Source organism: Dreissena polymorpha, chromosome 1, assembly GCF_020536995.1.
Source record: "Dreissena polymorpha isolate Duluth1 chromosome 1, UMN_Dpol_1.0, whole genome shotgun sequence".
NCBI classification, from domain to species: domain Eukaryota; kingdom Metazoa; phylum Mollusca; class Bivalvia; order Myida; family Dreissenidae; genus Dreissena; species Dreissena polymorpha.
The window spans coordinates 111,445,781-111,464,375 of record NC_068355.1 but is presented as its reverse complement, the minus strand read 5'-3'; the positions used below and the strand labels follow the sequence as shown (position 1 = coordinate 111,464,375).

The following is an 18,595-nucleotide window of genomic DNA, read 5'->3' as shown; positions in this document are numbered from 1 at the left end:
CTGAATGTCCTGTTGCGAGTAATGTCTCAGACCATGTATTTAAGTTATTATTTATAACAATTTTATGCATTGTCTTTGGAATGTGTGAACTATTTGTTTCGTATTTTATTTTAGAGACTAGTTTCAAAATGATGACATTTTGGACTGTCAGGAATCTTTATGTTCGTGTGTGTACGTGTGTGTTTATAGAGAAATAGTTCCAAGTTGAAAAGTGTTTCTTGTGCATTTGTTGGCATAGCAACAAAGACAATTTTGAAACCTTGAGGTTAAACTGTTGTGTGACCCTTTGTTGACCTCTTGTACAGCTGACCCCTAGCCCCTGCATGTTCTGTACCCATCACAAAGGCATGGCAGCTTTCGCTGAACTAGTTGCATTGTTAACTTAAATTGTATACCAGTGCTTCAAACAACTTGATTTCTCTGGAACTGGTTATAACTCAAAATTCCACATGGGGACATTTGTTAAATAGCAACTTTAAAAGTTCTTCTAATTGTCAATTAAATTTGTATGTTATAAAACAAAAATAACACTCACACAGTTGATAATTTTTTAAGAAAGATAGGATATCACTTAATATATATCACACACCCAGGTAAAGACTGGTCCTCACAAAAACTTAAAGATACATTTCTTATTTAGTTATCAATGAATTGCCCGGGGTCATTTGCTCAAATTTAAAATTAATTGGTTGCTATGGCAACAAATGCATTTAAGATCTTCCCTCAACTTGGATATTCTCTTTCTTTGAAATATAATTCTTTTTTGGATAGTTTGTAACATTTTGTATCATGTCACAATTGTAATTTCCTTAATCTTATAAAAACATGTTTTTTGTGCATCTTTTGAGAGGTTTTAACGCAAGATGTGGGTTTTTTTCAAGTTGGTCTAATAAAATTTTTACAATATGCTTGAAAATATAGTTTGTAACATTTTGACTTCCATTTTAAGTATTTCTTCTCAGAAAATATTCTCATAGCAGAAGGAATATCAATTTTATATCATTAAAGCAGCATATTTTTGAATGATAAACGTCACAAATTACAATTACTTATTTTAAAAATGTCTTCTCAAAACATGTTTTGATTGTTGCTTTTAGAATAAATATTTCGATAGTAAATTTAGGAATAGGGGGAACAAATAATATCAATTGATTGTACACGTTTTACAAAATCATAAATTGGATGTGGTAGCAAGTTATGTGGTGTTTTGCAAATGTTTGTGTGAATTACTGTAAAACTGTATACATTCAAAACATTTTGTATTAAACATATTCCATGGTGCAGTTTCCTTGTTTAGTTTGCAGGTCTTAAATGGCATTATTTCTGCGACTGAAGCAAGACGAATGAACTTCTTCATAGAAATAGCAGACAATCAGAAAATAGCAAAATGTATTGAATGCTAAAGAACAAGTTCAATTGTCTTTAAGTCCCACATTTTTTAAATGTACGTCTATCTCTAGTTTAAATTCGTAAATGTTACAATAAAAAATGCAGACCATCAAAACTAACATGCAAGTAAGATTCACGTGCCTTTGTAATATCGCACTAAAGCTTTGATTTTAACTGTTAGTGAAGATTGTTTTTTAATTGATAAATGTTCCTTTTGTTTCTAGGCTTTATACTAATATGTTAATCTAATTTGATGACTCCTTGCACAAAATTTTAACATACATTAAACATCAACTAATAAACCATGACAAATAAGAGAATGGTTCTTGTTATAATCACATCACTGTAGAAGTGTGTGATTTTGTGTTTAATAAGGCTGAACATAGACATTAAAAATTTAATTAAAATTTTTCAATTAGAAAAGACAGATGTTCTTGACAGGGGGTTTAAGTTATTCCTTCAAGTACACTTTTATGTCCCCCACCACTATAGTGGGGGACATATTGTTTTTGCCCTGTCTGTTGGTGTGTTGCTTTGTTTGTTTGTGTGTTTGTGTAAACTTTAACATTTGCCATAACTTGTGCAATATTGGAGATAGCAACTTCATATTTGGCATGCATGTGTATCTCGTGGAGCTTCACATTTTGAGTGGTGAAAATTCAAGGTCATCCTTCAAGGTCAAAGGTCAAATATATGGGTCAAAATCGCTCATTAAATGTACTTTTTTGCAATATTGAAGATAGCAACTTGATATTTGGCATGCATGTGTATCTCATGGAGCTGCACATTTTGACTGGTGAAAGTTTGAGGTCAAGGTCATCCTTCAAGGTCAAAGGTCAAATATATGGGGACATAGTGTTTAACAAACACATCACTTGTTTTTTAATTTAACTGAGCGAGGTTAGAAATTCATTCAAACATGTATACGAGCAAGACTGTTTGTGAACAAACATTTCCATCTATTACTACTTGTACAAGAAATGAAGAACAACAGCAGTAAAAAAACACACAAAACAACATTTGTTTTAAAAAGTTATATAAGGATACGGAGATGGCAACACTATTGAAAAGGGAGGAAACACAAGAAATGGATTATGCGATCAATAGGTATTATAACTTTTATAAATTACCTGCCCTTTTATAGTCAGACTGTCAATGCTTCATAGTGAATCAAATTCAAGACTTGAGGCGTAGTTTTTGTACTATTTTTGGCTTCGCTTTTGTGGCACCTTTGACTCACCAGGCTTTTTGTGATGTAATGTTCAACATAAAAACTAGTTCACAAAAAATCTCATAAGCCTTGCAATTAGAAACAACAATAACTTGTAAGGTCTTATGTTACATGCTAGCAAAAACAGTGTGATGATTAGCATATTTATGAACATGCAAGCAGGTAGTAGTATGTAGAACTAGTACGGGTTCTAATGGACAACTCATTTTGAGACTTTCAGCCTCAATAATTGTTAAGTTTCTTATTACAGTGACAGAGTATTGCAATGACATGTATAATTTGGATGTACTGCGAGCTTCAGGATTAAGATGCACTAAACCTAAAGATTCAATAAACATTTGATGTAAACAAATGAAGATTATTGCTAAAATCAGATTAACTAAAAGTGAAGGTCAAGTAAACATTACAAAAAATGTACGTAAAATAGAATTGAAACGCACTTAAATTTTAGGACCAGTAAAATGTAGATGCACTAAATGACTTGTAGACTTGACCTGCACTAAAACTGAAAACTATTAATACGTACATGCACTAAAACTGTAGGATAAGTAGAATTAAGATACACTGAAATATAAGGACACATTGTATTTGTTTGCACTAAGATCTTACAACAAGCATTTAGATCCAATTAGATTTATGGACACCTAGTTTTGCTGAACTTAGATACTAGTCAGAAACTTAAGGACATGTAGAATTACTGACCCTGGACAGCAGAAGCTAGAAAGTATGGGGACTATGAAGACCAACCAAGCAGTGTTTCACTGTTAGAATATACAACCAATTTTCAGTTGCACTGGTAGGATATATACAACCAGTTTTCAGTTGCATTCATAGGATATACATTTACAACCAATTTTCAGTTGCACTGGAAGATATACAATCAATTTTCAGTTGCACTGGTAGGATATACAACCAATTTTCAGTTGCACTAGAAGGATATACAACCAATTGTATGGTTTTAGATGGCATGTTGTTTAGGAATGTCAAAACTAATAGCTTAGTGGATTACTGCAGAAGATATCGGTGTTTACAGGTAATACTCGCCATTGTAATCAACAAAACATTGTGTTTGTGTGTTTTTACCCTTTCTCTATTATTGGCTTTTATCCATTATATGTTCTGTATTGTTTTGGAAATGTTGTTTTTATGCCCATGATAGGGTGGCATATAGCATTTGAACTGTGTCCGTCCATCAGTCCGTCAGAAAACTTTTAACATTGGTCATAATTTTTGCAATATTGAAGATAGCAACTTGATATTTGGCATGCATGTGTATCTCATGGAGCTGCACATTTTGAGTGGTGAAAAGTCAAGGTCAAGATCATCCTTCAAGGTCAAAGGTCTAAAAAACTAATCCAAGGAAAGTAATAAGCTTTAAACGGGAGGTAATTTCTAAACCTGCCAAATGATGTATTGAAATTTTATTTAAAAGCGGCGCAATAGGGGGCATTGTGTTTCTGACAAACACATCTCTTGTTTTCAACGGCTATGTGTGCAAGTGATCTCACGCAGACATGCACACTTTGAGAATGAATGCTGCAATCACTATCTGTACAATCATTGCTTTGTGCTGCAATGTAAAGTATAATGTATTCATTTTTAGAAAAAAAAAGAGTATATTTTAAGTTCATGTCTTATGTACCAAATTGTTCAATCCCGCTTTAATCGTTAAAATTATGGCGATTTTGTCTTTCTAACCCCACCCCCTTCCTCACACACACAAAATGAAATCATTATTTTATTCTGTACATGTACAATTTTCATTAAAAGTTAGTAGTTTCTGATAGACAATTAATATTATAGTTCACCATGATCATTTGCTAGATCTACCCAGAAAATATACCCAAGATTGTTCTTTAGTACTTTAGTTTTGATCACACACAGATCAGTTCTTTGGTAACAGTCCTAATTGAGGCGTTTTACATACACATAAGTTAAAGGGTTATCAATTATTATTGAATTTTGACTTCGGACTTTGAGATGATAATTTAAAAAAAGATGATAAGTTCGAAGCCCTGATGTTTGCATTTGGTTAACATGTTGTTTGTCACATAGTGTAGTTTAGGTTGTTAACATGTTGCTTGTTGTATGGTGTAGTATAGGTTGTTAACATGTTGCTTGTTGTATGGTGTAGTATAGGTTGTTAACATATTGCTTGTTGTATGGTGTAGTATAGGTTGTTAACATATTTCTTGTTGTATGGTGTTGTATATGTTGTTAATATATTGCTTGTTGTATGGTGTAGTATAGGTTGTTAACATTTTGCTTGTTGTATTGTGTAGTATAGGTTGTTAACATATTGCTTGTTGTATGGTATAGTATAGGTTGTTAACATATTGCTTGTTGTATGATGTAGTATAGGTTGTTAACCTATTGCTTGTTGTATGGTGTAGTATATGTTGTTAACATTGTTCTTGTTGTATGGTGTAGTATACGTTGTTAACATAGTGCTTGTTGTATGGTTTAGTATAGGTTGTTTGCATATTGCTTGTTGTATGATGTAGTATCAGTTGTTAACATATTGCTTGTTGTATGGTGTAGTATACGTTGTTATCCCCACGTTTTTCTGAGAAAAAGTGGGGATATTGTATTGATGTGCGTCTGTCCGTCCGTCCGTCCTGGCCACCTGCTCCTCCTACACTATTAGCCCTAGAACCTTGAAACTTACATACATGGTAGCTATGAGCATATGTGCGACGGTTACAGTGACGGAATTTTGATCTGACCCCTGGGTCAAAAGTTATGGGGGTTGGGACGGGGCCGAGTCAGAGATTTTCGCTCATTTTTTTTATGTTATTTTACATTAACTTCTTCATTTCTGCACCAATTTACTTCAAATTGATACTGAGCCTCTCTTATGACACTAAGGGCAATCTCAACTATGCATGGCCCCATTACCAACCCTGGGGCGCCCCGGCCACATAGGCCACGTCCACCCAAAATTGCCTTTTACTATAATTTCTTCATTTCTTCACCGATTCACTTCAAATTCATACTGAACCAATCTTATGACAAAACGGTCAATCTCAGCTATGCATGGCCCTTTATCAACCCTAGGGCACCCCGCCGACATAGGCCACGCCCACCCAAAATTGCCTTTTTCTATAATTTCTACATTTCTACACCGATTCACTTCAAATTGATACTGAACCTCTCTTATGACAATTCAGTTATTCTCAACTATGCATGGCCCCATTACCAACCTTGGGGCGCCCCGGCCACATAGGCCACGCCCACCCAAAATTGCCTTTTACTATAATTTCTTCATTTCTACACGGATTCACTTCAAATTGATACTGAACCTCTTTTATGACAATACGGTCAATCTCAACTATGCATGGCGCCATTACCAACCCTGGGGCGCCCCGCCCACATAGGCCACGCCCACCCAAAATTGCCTTTTACTATAATTTCTTCATTTCTACACCGATTTACTTCAAATTGATACTGAACATCTCTTATGACAATACAGTCAATCTCAACTATGTAAGGCCCCATTACCAACCCTGGGGCGCCCCGCCCATAATAGGCCACACCCACCCAAAATTGTCTTTTACTATTATTTCTTCATTTCTACACCGATTCACTTTTAATTGATACTGAACTTCTCTTATGACAATACAGTCAATCTCGACTATGTATGGCCCCATTACCAGTCCTGGGGCGCCCCGCCCATAATAGGCCACACCCACATAGGCCACGCCCACCCAAAATTGCCTTTTACTATAATGTCTTCATTTCTACACCGATTCACTTCAAATTGATACTGAACCTCTCTTATGACAATACAGTTAATCTCGTCTATGCATGGCCCCATTACCAACCCTGGGGCGCCCCGCCCTTATAGGCCACGCCCACCCTAAATTGCCTTTTACTATAATATCTTCATTTCTGCACCGATTCACTTCAAATTGATACTGAACCTCTTATGACAATACAGTCAATCTCAGCTATGCATGGCGCCATTACCAACCCTGGGGCGCCCTGCCCACATAGGCCGCGCCCACCCAAAATTGCATTTTACTATAATTTCTTCATTTCTACACTGATTTACTTCAAACTGATACTGAACATCTCTTATGACAATAAGGTCAATCTCAACTATGTATGGCCCCTTTACCAACCCTGGGGCGCCCCGCCCATAATAGGCCACACCCACCCAAAATTGTCTTTTACTATAATTTCTTCATTTCTACACCGATTCACTTCTAATTGATACTGAACTTCTCTTATGACAATGCGGTCAATCTCAACTATGCATGGACCCTTTTACCAATAATGGGGCGCCCCTGGGTCAAACATGCGGCATGGGATACGCGTCGGCCTCTGGCGCCCCATTTCTAGTTAACATAGTGCTTGTTGTATGGTTTAGTATAGATTGTTAACATAAATTTGACTTACCTTGAAGCATGAATCTAATAAAATATCTTAATGAATATACCAGCTTCCATGCTGGAATGAAATTAAATTTATAACGGCATATTGCATTAAGTGTACTGTTTGTTTCACCATAAAACTGAGAAACATTGCATGGCCAAAACTGAAAACAGAGATAAGAAACAAGTCATGGTCATAATGTATGCTGATAGGACGCATAAATATTGGGTTGATGTGAATCTATAGTCATATTTGTTTGTTGTGTACTATTTGCTTCAAGTATGTTGACTTATTTATGTGTTAAAAGGTGTGGAGTTAAATAATACAATAGTCCTTTTTGTTATAAAATATTTTATGAAAGCAGCATCAGAAAACGTTGTTACCATGAGAATAAACAGTTTGTTACCCAATTTTTGGGTGTGCACGTAATTAAAATCTTACATATACGTACACCTGCATGTCTGTGTGTAATTGTAGTTACTGGCGAGTGAATAAATGTATGTATCATATTCAATACATTTATTGGCTTGTAAACAAATATGTTTGTTGATTGGATTGATCGATATATTAGCTATTTTAAAACCGCAATTTGGTTATTCACTTCACACATCATTTATACGTTTTCTTTTTTACGAGATATTTAGCTCGGCTGTTTTCAGAGAAAACCCGAGGTATTTGCATAGCCAGCTTGTCGTGTTGTCGCTGTCCACCGTCCACCGTCTGCGTCATGCTAAAACCTTGACATTTTGCTCTAAAATCAAAGTGCTTCCACCTACAACTTTCAAACTTCATATGTAGATGCACCTTGATGAGTTCTTCATGCCACACCCTTTTTTAGGTCAAAGGTCAAGGTCACTGTGACCTAAAAAAAAAAATATTCTGACAAGCTTTCATTTATTCAAAACTGCACCCGCAGCCAAGCATTGGCACCCGTTATGCGGTGCTCTTGTTCTTTATTTATTATCCCCTACCAAAGGCAGAGGGATATAGTTTTGGTGTTGTCTGTCTGTTTGTCAGTCTGTCTGTCAAAATCTTTTTAGGGATATCTCAGAAACTGTATAAGATGTCAACATGAAACTTCATCGGTGTATAGATATTAATGAGGAGAAGGCGGGGGATATCAATGCAACAATTTTTCTTCTTCTTTTGAGTTTACATCCAAACATGTTGTGTTATGTTCTTTGCACATAAGAATATACTCAACTTTGATCTGTGTTAAAGCACATCTTGTGTATTTTGCTGTACAAATTGTACAATATATTACTTAACTTTTTAGCTCACCTGATTGCTCAGGTGAGATTTTGTGACCGGTCTTTGTCCGTCGTATGTCCGTCCGTCTGTCCGTTAACATTTGCTCGTAATCACTCTAGAGGCCACATTTCTTGTCCCATCTTCATGAAACTTGGTCAGAAGCTTTGTCCCAATGAAATCTCGGCCGAGTTCGAAACTGGGTTGTGCCTGGTCAAAAACTAGGTCACTTGGTAAAAAAAAAAGAAAAACCTTGTAAACACTGTAGAAGTCACATTTCATGCCCAATCTTCATGTAACTTTGTCAAATGTTTGTCTTAATGATATCTTGGTTGAGTTCAAAAGTGGTTCCGATCCGTTGAAAAATATGGCTGCCAGTGGGCGGGGCAGTTTTCCTTATTTGGCCATAGAGAAACCTTGTAAACACTCTAGAAGTCACAATTTTCGCCCAATCATCATGAAAGTTGGTCAAAACATTGGTTCAATTGATGTCTCGGACGAGTTCAAAAATGGTCGAGATCGGTGAAAAAACATGGCCGCCAGTGGGCGGGGCATTTTTCTCTATATGTATATAGTGGCAGTTTTCCCTATTTGGCTATAGAGAGACCTTGTAAACACTCTGGCAGTCACAATGTTTGCCCAATCATCATGAAAGTTGGTCAAAACATTGGTTTCATTGATATCTCGGACGAGTTTGAAAATGATTGGGATTGGTGAAAAAACATGGCCGCATTTTTTTCTCTCTCTCTCTCTCTCTCTCTCTCTCTCTCTCTCTCTCTCTCTCTCTCTCTCTCTCTCTCTCTCTCTCTCTCTCTCTCTCTCTCTCTCTCTCTCTATATATATATATATGTGAAAACATGTGAACACAGTAGAAGTCACATTATTGGCTCAATTTTCATGAAATTTTCTCAGAACATTTGTTTCCTTGATACGAGTTGAGTTAAAAAATGGTTCCGGTCAGTTGAATAACATGGCTGCTGGGAGGGGGGCAGTTTTCTCATTATGCCCCCCCCCCCCCCCCTTTTCGAAGAAGACGGGGTATATTGTTTTGCTCATGTCGGTCCGTCCGTCCACCAGATGGTTTCCGGATGATCACTCAAGAGCGCTTATGCCAAGGATCATGAAACTTCATAGGTACATTGATCATGACTTGCAGATGACTCCTATAGATTTTCATTTTCAGGTCACTAGGTCAAAGGTCAAGGTCAGGATGACCCGAAATAGTAAAATGGTTTCGGAATGATAACTCAAGAAAACTTATGCCTAGGATCAAGAAACTTCATAGATACATTGATCATGACTCGCAGATGACCCCTATAGATTTTCAGGTCAAAGGTCAAGGTCACGGTGACCCAAAGCAGTAAAATGGTTTCCGGATGATAACTCAAGAACGCTTATGCCTAGGAACATGAAACTTCATAGATACGTTAATCATGACTCACAGATAACCCCTATTGATTTTCAGGTCACTAGGTCAAAGGTCAATGTCACGATGATCAAAATAGTAAAATGGTTTCCGGATGATAACTCAAGAACGCTTAGGCCTAGGATCATGAAACTTCATAGGTACATTGATCATAACTTGTAGATGACCCCTATTGATTTTCAGGTCACTAGGTCAAAGTTCAAGGTCACGATGACCCGAAATAGTAAAATGGTTTCCGGATGATAACTCAAGAATGCTTAGGCCTAATTTCATGAAACTTCATAGGTACATTGATCATGACTCGTAGATGACCCCTATTGATTTTCAGGTCACTAGGTCAAAGGTCAAGGTCACGGTGACCCGAAATAGTAAAATGATTTCCAGATGATAACTCAAGAACGCTAATGCCTAGAATCATGAAACTTCATAGGTACATTGATCATGACTCGAAAATGACCCCTATTGATTTTCAGGTCACTAGGTCAAAAGTCAAGGTCATGGTGACCTGAAACAGTAAAATGGTTTCTGGAGGATAAATCAAAAACGCTTATGGCTAGGATCATGAAACTTCATAGGTATAATGATCATGACTCACAGATGACCTCTATTTATTATTAGGTCACTAGGTCAAGGGTCATGGTCACGGTGACCTGAAATAGTAAAATGGTTTCTGGATGATAACTCAAGAACTCTTATGCCTAGGTTCTTGAAACTTCATAGGTATAATGATCATGACTCGCAGATGACCCCTATTGATTTCCAGGTCAAAGGTCAAGGTCACGGTGACCCAAAGCAGTAAAATGGTTTCCGGATGATAACTCAAGAATGCTTACGCCTAGGATCATGAAACTTCATAGGTACATTGATCATGACTCGCAGATTAAATAATGATGAAACTTGACCAGGATGTTTGTCTGGACAATATCTAGGTCAAGTTTGACATTTGGTAAAGATTGATTTAACCGACTCCTCTCAGGTGAGCGAACTAGGGCCATCTTTGCCCTCTTGTTTTATCTCAATTCTCTTCTCTCTTTTTGTTCGCTGTAGATCCACTCTTATATAATTATATTCACATATTTCTAAATTTTTGTTGAGAACAATTTCACCCAGCAATTTCATTTTGCCTTTGATGCACTAGTGATGGTGTACTATATTTTTAGAGTGGTATATAATAAATTGCCTTTAAATATTCTTATATGCAAACCTTTGGCATACTAAACTATGTTAGATAGATTGGGCATGATTTATTTGTATATAGTAACCTGTTCACTGGGGCGTCGGAAGCAAATTGACATTGGGGCGGCGGAGGGGTTTGGTATGGAAGGGGGTATCCCCCTCCCGTTGGTGGGGGTCCGGAGCCTTCCCCGGATTTTTTTTCCAATTTTAGCATCAAATGGCGCATTCTGGTGCATTTTTATGCCTGATACCTGACCTTATACACGTCTATTGCAGGCATATTCTGAATGACAAAAGTTGTGAGAGACAGACAATCGATGGAGAAGTGAATTCTATGTCGCAGTTTGTACTTTGTAACAGGCGACACAATGATAGGGATCATGTGGGTTAAAATAACATTCTTCGGAAATTTTTTCCCGCAATTCCGTTTTGGAAACTTGAAATTCGTTGGTTTGGAGTAGACATATTGAAATGACACAAAAAAGTAGTAACAAACATTAAATAAGTTTTTTTAGAATTATCGATTTACTTTGAGTTATTTCATTTAATTCAGGTATCTTGAGGTATCTTTAATTTTGTGATAATTAAGGACTATTGGATATCGGCACATTTGTTTCATGTCATACTTTATATTAATAAAAAAAGAAGCAAAGGCTTAGATCATACCAACAATTTAAGATTCTCAGGTTTAATTACTCAAGAATAAAGGGATTATCGTTATAAAAGAGATCGATCAATTAACAACATAACTGACACGTACACTACCGCGGGCGGGTGATGACAATCAACAATACACGTGTCATAACCGCGAAAGCATGATTATCTTGCTTTGTGGTAAAGATATTTTCAAATATACGGGTATTGAAATGGAAAAAAAAATTAAAAAAGGTCTTTGCCAAAATTTCCTTTTTGCCAAAAATATTGGGGCGGCGGCTGCCGCCCCTGCCGCCCCAGCTCCGACGCCTCTGGTACAGCATCTTTCTGTCTGTTTAGTTATAAAAGGTGACTAATCTATCACAAATGATACATGTAGATAGAGATTACTTGGCAGGATAAATTGTGTTAACAGTCACTTTTCGTCTCATCTACATTAGCACAGTTCTGATTTAACATGTGAATCTTGGGTGTATTATGTAATATGCCTGCTACATATACTTAGTGATTGAAACTCACACGGCAATGCTAGATATATTACAGTTGTCTTGCTTGCTCTTGTAATGAAATTTATTTTTATTTGTTTGTTAGAATTTGTCTGTTTATTTAAATTCTGCATATTTTTATATTTGCCATATTAACTTTGGAATGTAAGATTATAGAAAATAAGTCAGGCTTAACAATCATATAACAAAATCAATTAATGTGTGGATTATTTTATTTCTTCTCAATGACAAATATATGCAATTCTAGATTTATTTGCCTGGTTAGCATGTGTTCACAGTAGAAATAATTTAGTTGCATGTTTGTAATTCTAAGTATTTAACATTTCAGACATGCCAGGAGTGTTTTGAGGTGACAGCCCGTTTTCGTAGGGTCTTAGATTGTCATCTTCTGCAAAACTGTCAACTCAATCCCTGGATCCTGATTGGATACTCATCTGCTAGCTACAGCATCACATGATTAAAATCCAGCATTCTGATTGGAGACTTTAAAGACATTATATTTTCAAACCAAAATCAAAAAAGGTTTTGCAAAATCACCTTTATCAAATATGCTTTTTTCTCAATGGAAATTAAATTAAATGACAGTGAAAGAACTGATACTAAGGGAGATGAAATCTGAAAGTTTTGTGTGCTTGCCTATTTTTGTATTTTTGTGTGTCTGTATTTTGTATTATGTTATGATGGGCAAGTAACTAGCTCAGTTTAGTAACTATGACACTGCGTTTGCCTGGAGTTTGTTTTGAGGATTGGGTTGAAAAGACTGAAAAAATATGTTTATTGGAATGCGATTAAGATTAAGTGTAAAATTTTATGAGCATGCAATATTTCTACTGAACAAGATAAGGTTCATATATATTGCAATTTGCAAGCAAAGTGACCATGTAAGTGTGCTAACAGAAACTTATACCTTGATAATATGTTTTTGTAAAGATTTTTTGTGACATCTAGACATGTGTCTAGGAGGTATGCTGTTCTTTTTAGTTCCAGTGGAGGAAAAACCGTATGGAAGACGCCGCTAAACATTGACCAACGTGCACACTATGGCAATCTTCCTTCAGCAGCTCTCAGTGGCAAATATAACAGCGCAAAAATTTTGTGATTTTGTTCCGACACTACGCTATCTGGAATGATATCTTTATTCCTGAAATATAGACGAAAATATTTTAAAAAGCGAATCACAACTTCTCTGCTTCATTTTTATGCAGATTGAACAAAAAGAACTTTGAATTTTGGATAATAATTGAAACCGTCTTGTGACAGATGACAAAAATTGTGTGTACCGTATCGCTTGTCAACCTCATTTATTTGTTGTTGTCTACATTTTTTCCCATCCATTGTTCTGTGTTGTCCCAACTGAGCCAAGGCGCAGAGTTTTACAATACACGCTCACACACTGAGATGACTAGCTACTGCAACAGACGACTTTTTTATTGCAATGTGTCGTCTACTGACTTTGAAGAACGCTCTGAAGAGCACCATACTTTTTGGCCGTGCTCTGTGAATATAGGTTTAATGCATGTACGTAAAGTGTCGTCCCAGATAAGCCTGTGAAGTCTGCACAGGCTAATCAGGGACAACACTTTCTGCTTTTTTGATATTTGTCATTTCAAGAGTTTCTTCATAGCAAACATCAAGTTAAGGTGGAAAGTGTTGTTCCTGATTAGCCAGTGGGGACTGCGCAGGCTAATCTGGGATGACACTACGCACACGCATTAAGCCCCTTTTTCACAGAGCGCTGCTGATTTGTATTATTTATTTATTTATTGTACTGTTACATCCATTTATACTGCGGGACTCGAGTTTATGTTGTATTATGGACAGAAATCAAAATACCATTCCATAATAGATGCTCTTCAGACCTTTTCTTGAACTGTCGTATTTAAGCGTTGTTTTTCTGTTTTTAAAAGGAAGCATTACATGTTAAAAGATAATTTGTTAATCTGTCATAACATGCTGTAGAGTACTTTTGAACACCCAGTGATTTTATAATTTTATGAAAAACTTCTTTATTGAGCATCAAGTAAGGTACTAAATAAAACTTGTATAATAGAAAATTTCTGTTTTAATACAAACAGTTGTTACCTCATGTCTTTGTCAAGTTTCTCTCCCTTTGTTCATTTTATGTTTGTTGTGTATTTAAATTAGCTCAGAGTTTATCATGTGTGTGTTTCCCATATATTTTATGAAAAATACTGTTGTATTTTATGATGCAAAACTTTTTGTGCAGTTGTTGTTTTATTAACATGCAAAATTATGATGTTTCTATTGCGTCCACTTTTCTTTTTTGACTAAGCTACACTAGTTATAGTATTTTTAAATGTGTTGGCTATCCAGTGAAATCAATTACTTTATTTTTAAGACAAGTGATCAATAGATGTTGTTCATACTGTATGTTTAACCCTTCCCCACTCAGAGGCAAAGTGAAAATGGCTATGTGCAAACAGCATAAAACCAGAACTGCCTGAAATAACTCACAGACTGTTCAGGTTTCCTGCTGTTTGCTGCTCATCAGTATCTAAGGGTGAAAAATGAACCTTTACAACTTCAATCTAGTAAGAAAGGTCTTTAAGTAAATTTTACTTTCTAAGGGACTACAAATGCGTCAAAGTACGTATCGAGGTGGTAAATGGTTACATCCTAAATATTAAAATTATCTTAAGCAATGGAACGCTTCTTTATGCGTTAGAAATAAATTAAGCCTCCAGCAGGTTCTAATAATTATACAAATGAAATGTGATGAAGTCAGATGGGCTGACCTCTTGATTGGCAAAGTGTTACAATGTATGTTGAATACTGCACCATAGTCATTAAGTGTTTTTTATGCATAAATTATTACCATTGTCATCATCCCGTACATTAGAGTTATTTCCTTACTATTCGGGGAGTTATTTTTCTGTGACTACTGTGTACATAGTGACCTAGATTGTGTACCTAGCTGGCAGCATATGTTTGAGTGAATGGACATAGCTTGTTTTCATTATATGCATTTCTTTATACGGATTCTTTGATTGCTGAACAATTGTCAAAACAATCAAATGTTTTCTGACTCATTCAGATTTGATAGAAATATTTGTGAAAGAAAATGCTTAAAAATGCTCTACCAGTAAAAGAATTTCTAACGACGAATCATAAATTATGTTTTATAATATTGACATAGTGAGAAAAAACTTTTTAGTAATTATGTTCATAACATTTTGAATATTATTTTATTTGGCAGTTATATATAATGCCTGAATTATTATTTTCGTTTTTTGTATTTATTATAAGTTAAATAACAGAAATTTGAAAAAAGCACCAATACAAAATATTCGCAATGACATTTGGTGACTGGTGTTGACTAACACATTGTATGAAAGAGTAAGGATATATGAAGTTGCCCTAAAGACATGAATGAATTAGTTTCTTTCTTTTAGAGATACATTATATATGGTATGAGTGAATATGTTTGTTATTTTGGTGTTCTTTTTCCACTAGTGATTATTTTTAGGGCTTAGAGCTCATCTTTAAAATCTTGATGCATAGGAAGGGGTGGCATTTTCTACATTGTTGTTGTGCGGAAAATGTCCGCCTCCTCAAAAATGTTTGCATCGAGAGATGTGGTTATTGCGTCAAATTGTAGTTAAAATCTCTGATCAGCGTCAAAAATTGGGTTAGGGTTTGTTCAGAGATTTTGTTACTATACTTTGTGTATTTTTTTAGATTCTACCCTGTGTTGTATGACATAAGGCAGTTATCATTTTGAAATCCATGAACTTACAATACCAAGAAATTGCTGAAAGAAGCTATATATACACTTTCCATATCTTTGTCAACATTTACCTGTCTTATAATAAATTGCAGTCAAGAACTTTGTACTTGAATCTGATACAATTATATTCATAATTATTATTTATATCCATTTATGTAACTCTGCCAAAATGTGATTAAAACACTCATGGAGATAACTCTAGTGTAGTTTTCTTATATTTGTCTCCTTTATATCAACAACAAGCCACCCTTACATGAACTTGTTAATCAACCTAAGAGGAACAATATGGAATATTAAGTCTAGATAACAGGAGGCTTGAGATTTGTAGAGCCTACCAAAGTATGGGCTGTTTGATTCACAGTCACTCCAACATAAAGGATAGGCTTTGGGATTTATAACAACACCAACATACGATAATCTATAGGATGGATAACCACATCAACATAGAATAATTCTGGATATACATTCTTGATTGGAAAATTTATCTTGACAACAGCTAAGCCAAATTCAATTCTGGGTCTCATGTGTCCACAAACTAGGTCAGCAGGTCACATGTTTACACGTTTGTGTCAACATTTATGGCTGAATCTTGATGGTCAGAATGTTTAACTGGGTCATGTGCGTCTACAATCCTAGAAAAACACATTTTAGTAACAGTGACATTGCCTAGACTGGGCCCAGATGCCTTATTAAAATGTTTTTCACAATAATGGGAAACTAGTAACAGTGTTTTGGGCAAATTATGTTGGGTTGACGCAATATTACAGTGATCCAAAATAGAATATTTCTAACGTAAGCAAATGTTTTACCATCTCTATGCTTGCACTAACTTTATTATTACTCTTATTAAGATGTTACATTTTAAATATCATAGAGTTTAGTTATAGTAAATTGATACTTTCATCATAAAGTTCATAGCAGATACTTGTTCACTACAAAGCATGCACAGTGCCAGCTGTAAATAATTACTGTAATATTGGTGGGAGACATATTTTCGTGGATTTCATTATTTGAACGACCCATTCATTTAAGTAATGATTGAATTACCGTATAGTTTGGCTAGCTCTTTTATGACCGCAGAATTTGCGTTCCGATGTGTAGTTTGTGTTGGATGTATTATCACTATACCTAGACAAACAAAACTTAAAAAGTTCATGGCAGTTTACTGATAGCATAAAGCAGTATGTTCATTTTGTTAGATAAGTTTGGGCAAAATTCTAATCTTTCTAATCTGCATACACTCCAATGTGAGGCTTCAACAGATTCCAAGAGTTCTTCATTGACACGTGATATACATGTATACACATAAGCTGTCTATGCAATAACGCTCTATATTTAATGATATATTTTTTATGTCCCCCACTATAGTGACAAATTGTTTTTGCCCTGTCTGTTGGTCTGTCTGTTGGTCTGTCTGTTTGCGCCAACTTAACATTTTGCAATAACATTTGCTATATTGAAGATAGCAACTTCATATTTGGCATGCATGTGTATCTCATGAAGCTGCACATTTTGAGTGGTGAAAGGTCAAGGTCAAGGTCATCCTTCAAGGTCAGAGGTCAAATATATGTGGCCCAAATCGATTATTTTATGAATACTTTTGCAATATTGAATATAGCAACTTGATATTTGGTATGCATGTGTATCTCATGGAGCTGCACATTTTGAGTGGTGAAAGGTCAAGGTCAAGGTCATCCTTCACAAGGTCAAGGTCATCCTTCAAAGTCAAACGTCATATAGGGGGACATTATGTTTCACAAACGCATCTTGTTTCATTTAGCCTTAAAAGGAGCTCACTGTAAATGACAACTCAGTTCTGCACTGCTTACAAAATGAACTGATACAGGCACTTTTGCTTTTAAGCTCACCTGATTGCTCAGGTGAGCTTTTGTGTCCGGTCTTTGTCCGTCGTATGTCCGTCCGTCTCTTAACATTTGCTCGTAAACACTCTAGAGGCCACATTTCTTGTCCCATCTTCATGAAACTTGGTCAGAAGCTTTGTCCCAATGAAATCTCGGCAGAGTTCTAAACTGGGTTGTGCCGGGTCAATTTTCATGCCCAATCTTCATGTAACTTTGTCAAAATGTTTGTCTTAATGATATATTGGTTGAGTTCAAAAGTGGGTCCGATCCGTTGAAAAACATGGCCGCCAGTGGGCGGGGCAGTTTTCCTTATTTGGCTATAGAGAAACCTTGTAAACACTCTAGAAGTCACAATTTTTGCCCAATCATCATGAAAGTTGGTCAAAACATTGGTTCAATTGATGTCTCGGACGAGTTCGAAAATGGTCGAGATCGGTGAAAAAAACATGGCTGCCAGTGGGCGGGGCATTTTTCTCTATATGTATATAGTGGCAGTTTTCCCTATTTGGCTATAGAGAAACCTTGTACACACTCTAGAAGTCGCAATTTTTGCCCAATCATCATGAAAGTTGGTCAAAACATTGTTTTTATTGTTATCTCCGACGAGTTTGAAAATGGTCGGGATCGGTGAAAAAACATGGCCGCCACTGGCAGCGCATTTTTCTCTATATGTATATAGTGAAAACATGTGAACACAGTAATACCGTAGTCACATTTTTGGCCCAATTTTCATGAAATTTGCTCAGAACATTTTTTTCCTTGATACGAGAGTTGAGTTGAAAAATGGTTCCGGTCAGTTGAATAACATGGCTGCTTGGAGGGGGGCAGTTTTCTCATTATGCCCCCCCCCCCTTTCGAAGATGAGGGGGTATACATATGTATTGTTTTGCTCATGTCGGTTCGTCCGTCCACCAGATGGTTTCCGGATGATAACTCAAGAGCGCTTATGCCAAGGATCATGAAACTTCATTGGTACAT

The 18,595-nt window shown here is 36.0% G+C and overlaps 1 protein-coding gene across 1 annotated transcript in view; it reads left to right on the top strand.

The window, feature by feature from the left end:
• Positions 1-15,956, top strand: part of LOC127844475 (calcium-transporting ATPase sarcoplasmic/endoplasmic reticulum type-like) — a 77,129-nt gene extending 61,173 nt beyond the window's left edge. The window contains 1 exon segment of the mRNA XM_052374731.1: positions 12,336-15,956. The gene's annotated coding sequence lies outside the window, so the exon portion shown is untranslated.
• The last annotated feature ends 2,639 nt before the right edge of the window (positions 15,957-18,595 follow it).